The sequence below is a fragment of the Notamacropus eugenii genome, chromosome 2 (assembly GCF_028372415.1).
Source record: "Notamacropus eugenii isolate mMacEug1 chromosome 2, mMacEug1.pri_v2, whole genome shotgun sequence".
Lineage (NCBI taxonomy): Eukaryota > Metazoa > Chordata > Mammalia > Diprotodontia > Macropodidae > Notamacropus > Notamacropus eugenii.
The window spans coordinates 375,578,919-375,588,119 of NC_092873.1; positions in this window are offsets into that span (position 1 = coordinate 375,578,919).

A 9,201-nucleotide genomic window follows, 5' to 3' on the forward strand; every position below is an offset into this window, starting at 1 on the left:
AGGATACAAGTACAGGCAAAAAGAAAAATAGTCCCTGGCCCCAAGGCATTTGAATTCCAATGAAGGAAGACCACACGTAAAAGGGAGCTCAAAAGGGAAGGGGGAGAGAGAAGGTAGACAGAGAGAATAGTGACAAAGTCTGGAGAGCCAGTAGCAGCCAAAAGCACTAGTCTGGGAACCAACTCACAGAGTCAGAATGCCAAAATTTTAAGAAACATCAGTGACTGTCTAGACCAATCCACACTGAAAAAGAATCTCCACTATAGTATGCTTGACAAGTAGTCATCCAACCTCCAGTTAAAGGTCTCCAAGGAAGAGAAAACCACTCCCTCCTGATGTAACCCACAACCTAGAATCAAGCCTCAATTTTTCCTCCTTGGAACTTCCATCCATTACTCCTGGCTCAACCCTCTGGGACCAGGATCCAGGGATTTTGGTTTGGTTGGCTACTTTTTCTGAACCTTTCTTTCCAAGTGGTAATTTGGGGAACCTGATTAGGAAGAGGCATAAGTTAATAGGCATAGGTCCTTCCTAGTTCTCAGATGAGGACCCTATCCCTTAATGTTCATGGGGACTCAAGGGAAAAACAAATACTCTGCAGGGAGATCCTGCAAGGAAAAGGATAACCTGGAAAATTTCTTGACCTGGAAACCAAGGGTCTCATGTGTGAGTAGTAAAGAAGAAACAACTGAGGTGGTGTCTGCTATTATGAAGTACTTGACTCTAGACTTTCTCAGCTCCCTGTGAAGTCAATCAAGTTAGATTAAACCAGAAAGATTAAAATTACTTGAAGAACTTCCTGACAGTAAAGCAACTTACTGTTAACTGCTTGCAATGGCTCTTGAGGGAGCCTTTGGAATTGGCATCCCTGAAGAGCCTTAAGACTAAAGTAAGAACCAGGATGGATTAAGTGTGTCTCTGCCCAGGAGAGGGAAGGAGCTAGACCAGATCTGAGGTTCTACTCAACCCAGTCTTTCTGTGATTTTATAAGCAGTCTTTGAAAGCAGCAGTAGTAGGGGTGGTCTCTAGTTTGGGAAGCATTCAACAAGAAATAGTTGATAGATCTTGGTGGCAATCCCATTTTTTCTACATGGACACCAATCACTATTCCATGATGCTCTTTATCTCCTTTCTCCCTGGTTTTGGCCATCTCTCAGATTAACCTTTATCATCATCTTCCTTTTTCAATTCTTTGCACCTACAAAAAGTGGTTCTAGGAATATTTTGGTTCATTTGGTATATATGGCTGCCTGGGATTATACGCCTAGTGATGGGATTTCTGTATCCAAGGCTATGCTCACTGTAGTCACTATCTTAGCATAATTCCAAATTGTCCCCAGTTTGAAAGGACCAATTGCTCCTGCAACAGTGTTTTAATGGGTCACCTTTCTACAGCCCCTCAAAAATTGACTGTTCCCATCTTTTGACAGCTTTGCCATTTTTCTGAGTGTGAAGGAAGAACTTTGAATTGTTTTGATTTTCATTTCTCTGACCTTTAGTGATTTGGAGTATTCTTTCATATAGCTGATACTGGTTTGCTGTTCTTTTGAGAAATGTTTGTTCACATTCTTTGATCACTTATCTATTGGAGAATGGCTCTTTGTCTTATATATTTGTATTAGTTCCCTGATTCACTCAGGGTGGACAGCTCTCTTCATCTATTGGGGCAAGGATGCTACTGAGGTTCTTACAAATGGCTAGATCAAGTTGGAGCTCCATCAGCAGTATATTCATGTGTGTTCAAGGAGGACTAGCACCTCTGGTGTGAGGGCTTGCTGAGTGCTTTTCATCCACCTTTGGTGTCCACCTGGCACACAGCTCTCACCTATGTCTCCAAGAAGTTGTAGCATGCTCATTGGTCACACCCCAGTAAAACCATCTTGGCAGATGGGCAAAACCAGATAAGTAACCAACAGACCACAAACTCATCAATGAGTTAGGGAAGTGTCTGCTCCAAACACTGGAAGATGTCCCCCAATGGAATGGGTGGATAAGAACAATTTATTCCAATGGCCTTGAAGGCAGCTGAAGCAGGAACTGTGGAGTGCTTAGAGCCTGGTCAGACATCAAAGATGCCAAGGGTATCCATCTGCATTCAGAGTCATCATCAGTTATCCCAATTTTTGTCCTGCCATAGTACTTCCATGACTGGAAGGGTGAGTAAGGTAAAGACTTTGTGCAACTCTGCACCACTGTCTTTAGAGTCAAGACATTATACTGTGATGTCAGTGGTCCTCTTTGAAAACAAAGGACAAATAACACATCAAACTCAAGTAGAAACGGCCAGTAAACCATGAATAAAGATCCCTATGACCCTATGTTGACTTAGAAAACCACATTTTAACATTGCATCTTTTACTGTATTTTTTTGTTGTTAAAATTTCCCAATTACATTTTAATCCGGCTTGGGAATGTTTCAGTGTTTGATACTTCTGCTCTATGAAACTCTCTAATATATTAAGAAGCAGAGTAAGTGCTGGCCTGTGTTATTAGAGAAGAATCCTCACTTGGAAGTTTCCCACACTACTGAAATCACAGGTCCCATCTCTGTCTCCTACCCATTGGATTGTTTGTTGTTTGCCCTTCATTCTCGAAGAGGATCAATGATGTCTCAAAGATGATGTCTTGGTTTGAGTGAATTGGATTTAAGTGAGGCAGAGCTGTGTGAAATCATCAACGTCTCTCTTTCCTCCAGAATCATCTGAGTTCAGTAGCAAGAGTGTCAAGATGACTGGCATTGGCCCCACCAATTGAATATCAGCCCCTTATCAGAGGTATTGGATATCCTGCTTTAATCTAATCTTATTGCCTCCTACTGAGCTATGGAAAATTTCTCATCATACTCCTGCTAAAAGCTTTGCATTCATACTTGAAAATCACTCAATTAACAAGCATTTATAAAGTAGATCCTGTACTGGACACTAGGGATACAAAGACAAGAAAGAAACCATCCCTGCCCTGAAGGAACTTACATGATAATGGATGATTATCACCATTTTGCCTTCTCCCCTCTAAACTAAACAATTTTAATTCCTTTAACTTTTGCTTATGAATTATATTATTAAATTTAACCAGAATGTGTCTTGGAGTTTGCAGCCTTGATTCTTAGTGTTGTGTTGTTTTATTTTGTGGAGGTAATCAGTGAATTCTTTCCATTAGAATTTCATTTTTTATGTTTAGAAGTTGCAGGAAGTTCTCTTCTATTATTTCCTTCATTATGGTGCTAAGGGTATTTGTCCTGTTGTGTTTTTTTGGGAAACATATGATCTTCAGGTTGTCTCCTTACTTCCTGTCCTTGAGGTCATTATATTTTACTAGCCTGATGAGCATATTTTCTGTTAATGTTATTGGTTTTTGTGTCTCTTCTCTAAGCTGTCTTTCAGTTCAATGTATTTACACTCCTGTTTTGTTGTTCTCTCTTTTATTTCTTTGGTAAGGCTTGCCATTGCAGATTCAAGTTTTTCTATTCTGATTATTACTTTTGTTGTGCAGGAAAATATTCTGCACTCAAAATTCTCATTTCTCTTTTAAACCACCTAGTAATAGCATGCTGTGATTCCATGTTCTCAAATTCCACAGACTCCTTTATCTCATCAAGTGTTGGATTATTTTTCTTTTTTTTTTTTTTTTTTTTTTGGCAACAGTAACAGATGTCTGACCTCCTTTACTGGATCTTGAGGAAATATTTTCTTCTGTTGTTACTGTTTTTCCTATTGACCTATCTGTATATTTTCAAAGACTTTGAGTCTTCTTCCCGAAATCTTCAGTACTTCTCATTTCTCCAGCCCCATACCTATTTTCCTTATCATTCACTTCCTAACTCCTTCCCTTCTGATTGTGGTTTCCTTGGAGGCTGGATCTCAAAGTGTCTTAGCTTCTTCCCATGCTGATACTTTATATTTCACCAGTCAAGGTCTTTGCCCTAACTGACTTTTGGGAGGTCAGAATTGGCCCCAGCTAGATGCGGTGTTCTTTCCCTCCAGACAAGTGAAGTACTTCATAGCATTCAGTGTCCTGAACAGCACTCTGTTCCTCAAATCCTTACCCTGGCACCCACAGAGCCTGTCTGTTTTCCCCAGCACTGGTAGAGCCTGCTTTCCTTGACACTGGGGCTTCTGAGTTATGGCACTTGTCAGGCTTTCAGTCCTCAAGGGCAGTGGTCAAGCTGGCTATTGAGAGCCTGGGTTTCTTTAGCTCTGGAAAGAGGGAGGAGAGGATGGGGTACATGAGTGGGTTTTGATGTAAGCCTGTGTTGTGTCCTTGGGTCTGCTAGTGTGACCTCATTACCCACAGATAGCAAGGGAGGTGGGAGAGGGGTGCTGAGTGAGCTTAGGGTCATGACTATCAGTTCCTGGATTTGGGGGATTTTTTAGCCTTCTTTTGGATTCTGGGTGCCCCAGACCATGGAAACATCTGAAGTTGCTTTAACTTTGGTGCATAGTTTCTATTTTGAGGAGGTCTGAGAGATCTTGGGGATTAGAGAAAATGTCCAGTCTACCATCTTGTTGCTCACATGACTCAGAAGTCTCTAGCCTTTGCTATAAACTCAGACAGTAAATTTAACAGGTGTCCACTCTGTGGGTGATAATTATAAGACAGGTAGCTAATCAGCAAGCATTTAATAAAGTGTTCTCTATGTACCAGGTACTGTGCTAAGTGCTAGGGATTTGTTATGGTTGTTCAGTCCTCACAGACTCTTCATGACCCTGTGGACCTCTGTCCATGGGACTTTCTTAGCAAAGATACTAAAGTGGTTTTCCATTTCTTTCTCCAGTGGATTGCTGCTCCATAGGTAAGCAGAGGATAAGTGACTTGCCCAAAGTCACAAAGCTAGGACATTTTTGAGGCTGGATTTTAACTCAGATCTTCCTAATTTCAAGCCCAGTGCTCTATCCACTTTACCACCTAGCTACTAGGGATACAAAGAAGGGTAAAAATATAATCCCTGTTCTCAAGAAACCTACACTTTATTAAGGAATACTATATTATATGTAAGATATATATTTATATACTATTCTACGTATATGACTACTATATATACACATACACATATACGTGTGTATACACATATATACACATACAGATATACGTGTGTATACACATATATACACATACACATATACGTGTGTATACACATATATACACATACACATATACGTGTGTATACACATATATACACATACACATATACGTGTGTATACACATATATACACATACACATATACGTGTGTATACACATATATACACATACACATATATGTGTGTATACACATCCTGCAGAAAGTGAAATTTGAAGGAAGCCAGGGAAACTAGGCAGCTAGGTGGCTCAGTGAATAGAGTTCTGAGTCAAGAGTAAGGAGGATCTGAGTTCAAATTCGACCTCAGACACTTACTAGCTGTGTGACCCTGGGCAAGTCCCAGCTTAATCTCTAATTGCCACAGTTTTCTCAACTGTAAAATGAGGGTAACAATAGCACCTACCTCCCAGGGTTGTTGTGAGGATCAAAAGAAATGATATTTGTAAAGTGCATAGCACAGTGTCTGGCATATAGCAGGTATTTAATAAATACTTCTTTCCTACATGCTAAACATCCTCTACTCTTCTACCAGCTTTCAACAGCATAATTTCAAGACCCTTCACCAAAATCATAACTAGGGACTTTTGCACCCAGAGCAAGTGTCACAAAGGGGTGGGGTAGAGGGATGCTGGAGCTATTCAAACCAAAAAGTTAATTATTAAATTTTCGGTGTGCACATTTACACCTCAAAAATCAGCAACCAATACAAATCAGGTCTTGATTTACTGTTTTGTTAATTGCCTAAACTTGTGAAAGTAATGGGGGAAGTGTTAATGATAACGATTAAAGTTTAAAAGTATGCCATACATGTGGGTGTATATATGTTTAAGTATATGTGTCAGTGTATATGTATCCTCCAAAGTCAGTTGTTAAATAATTATCAGTACACCCCTGTACAAAGTGCACCTTCAGTTAAAGTGGGGAGGACATTGCCCCATGGGGGACAGAAATCCAGGGAATTAACTTGAGATGACCAAATTGGTAGGGAACAGCAGCACATGGGCTGGGGAAGAGCCCACCCCCAACCTGTCATCTGATAACTTACTATCTTAACCAATCATTCTTGCTCCCTAAATGCTAAACTCTGTTGTTTCCACAGAACTAAAGGACTACAAGTGCGAGCCCTGCGCAAAGCCCCATCACTCTGCCCAAAGTTAAGAAACTCTGCCCTTTGACATACTGGTCAACCTATTAGAGGTTCCCATTGTGCATCCTAAAATATAGCATCCAGAATTGAAAACATTCAAAGGCACCAGGCTCTCTGAGCAGAACTTTTTAGGAAATCGGGCAGTTTTTCTCCTCTCATTTCTCCTCTTGTTAGCATTGCTGTCTCCCCCCACCCTCAGTCTCTTTAGTGCTGACTGCCTCGCAGTAACGAAGGCCACAGCCTATTAATTGCAGTGACAATGACAAAGGAAGAGGTGGAGGTAGCGATTTGTCTTGCGTGTAACCTCGCGCATCATCCCAAGATAAATGAAAACTCATTTCTGCTTTGATTCGGTCTAATTTCTCAGGGCCCTCGAGGCCCGTAGTGGGACTAGCACAGCCAGGCCTGGGAAGGACTCAAGGGCTGAAGAGGGGCAAAGGTGACAGCAGGAGCAAAATGACTGTGGCAGGCCCGTCTGTGACCAGCCTCCCTTAGGGTAACGGTGAGGTTGGGGGTGGGATGGAAGCTGTGGCACAGAGGCAAGGGGACTGGATCTGGAGTCTAAAGACCTGGGGTTCAAGCTGGGGCTCTTCGTCTTCCCAGTCATATGATCTCAGAGACAGCATGACATGACCTTGAGCAAGCCATTTTCTCTTTTTTTCTGTTCTTTGGTTCCACAGGGTTCTATATTTAAATATCTGAAGGGACATTTAAGCATCATCTAGTCCAACATTTTCATTTTACAGATGAGTAAACTAAGGCCCATAAAGGTGAAATGTCATGCTAGGTCACATAGATAGTAAGTGGCAAATTTAATTTGAAGCCAGGATCTCTCAATTCCAATCCAGGGCTTTTTCCACCACATAAATGTACCACATACTTTCTCCAATCCCTTGCCTATAAAATGAAGAGACTGGACTTTGTCAGGGAGTCTTAACCAGAGGTTCACAGACCCTCCGCAGAGACATCCATGGATAGATTTCAGGGAATCTAGGAACTTGGATGGGAAAAATGGCATCTTTATTTTGACTCATCTCAAACTGAAATTTATCATTTCCTTCTATTGTTTAAAAATACAATTTGGAGAAGGGATTCATAGTCTTCACGAAACTTTGATGGCACACCACAGAGTTAAGAATCCCTGGTTTAGAGGACTGATGATGAAAAGTGCTAGTCACTGCTTGAGAGCGAGGAAATGGACTAATATGCAAAATGAGACATATTTTTGGACATGGCTCATATGGGAATTCGTTTTGCTTAGCTATGCTTATTTGTTACAAAGGTTTTGTTTTCATTGTTTAAAAAAAATGGGAGTGGGATTAAGAAAAAACAAATGCTTGCAAATAGAAAAAAAGGTTGATTTAAATTTTAAAAAATATAAGAACCCCCTGCTTTAGGATATGAATTGGATTAAACAGTAAGATTCCTTCTCTCATTCTGTCATTCCATGATCATCTATGATAATCTTTCCAGATGATACCACCATGCTGTCATCTCACCTGGGAACTTTCCTCAAAGTCTGGAGCTTCCTTACCCTGAACCATCCATTCGTCCATCCCCCCCAGTGGCTTTCACTCCTTACAAATATCCCTTTGCCAGCTTGGCCCCCTTCTCCCATTGGTGAGTTTCTTCTGGGGCTTTTTTTTTTTTTTCAGACATTCTTTTGAACAGTCCTTCAGCCTGGGTCTGGCTTTCCAGTCTCCAAAGCTATACCACACACACACATACACACGCACACACACACACACACACGCACATACACACATCTTTTCAGCTCCTTTTTAAGTGCTGTTTTCCCCTCATTAGAATACAAATTTTTTGAGGTTGCAGACTTATTTTTTTTCCAGTCCAGCGTTTGTATCCCCAGTGGCTGGCACATGCTAAGTGCTTAATAAATGCTTGATGCTTTTTGCCTCTGATAGTTCAAGATAAGTGATGATAACTCATACTTGTATAATGCTTTCAGTTTTAAAAACCAGTACAGTATAAAGTCCTTGAAGGCAGGGCTTGCCTCTTTTTTTGCCTCTGCGTATACGGTACCTAGCACAGGTCTTTAAACTTGGTAGACACTCAACATATGCTACACAGTTGAATTTGCTGAATAGAAAGCACTTTTCCTATGATGACCTTGTGAGGAAGTTGGACAAGAGTATCTATGTGTGATGAGTGAATTTGGCCAACATGGCCAAATGAAGAGTGAAGAGTTAGAGGTAACTGAGCTCTTCCAGAGAAAATCCTCATTGGAGGGAAAAGACTAGTATAAACAAGATGGTTTTTAGATTTTTCCCTGTTGTACTCAGTATAATGGACAGAGAACTAAATCTAGGGGGAGAAGGCCTTGGTCCAAATAACTTGCTACCTGTACAACCTTGGCCTCTGGATGAATACTTTACTTCTCTGGACTTAGTTTTCTTCAAAGCAAGTCAACCCAGTGCTTAGCACACAATAGGCAATTAATATGTGCTTGCTTATTGATTGACGGAGTCTCAGTTTTTCATGTGTGTCAGCATGGAGCAGTGGCTAGAATGCTGAGTTTGTAATCAGGAAGGCCTAGATTCAAATCCCAGCTCTTCCACTGTGTCTGCACCCTGGGTCAAGTCATTTAACCTCCATTTTGTGATCTATACAATGAAGGGGGGAAAAAAGAAGAAAAAAAAATAAAATGAAGGGGTTGGATCCTAGACTTACAAATCTACGATATTTCCTCTCTCCCTACTCAACCTCATGTTCTCCCTCAATAAAGCAAAGATTCTTAATCTTTGGTCCTTGAACTTATTTAAAATTTTTTTGATAACTGTCTTTCAATATAATTGGTTTCCTTTGTAAGCCTGTGTATTTTGGGTGCAGTCAGGTCTGGAGTCAAGAAGGCTCCTCTTCCTGAGCTCAAATCTGGCATCAACACTTACTTACTTACCTCTTCACTTACTTACCCTGGGCAAGTCACTTAACCCGTTTACCTCAGTTTCCCTACCTGTA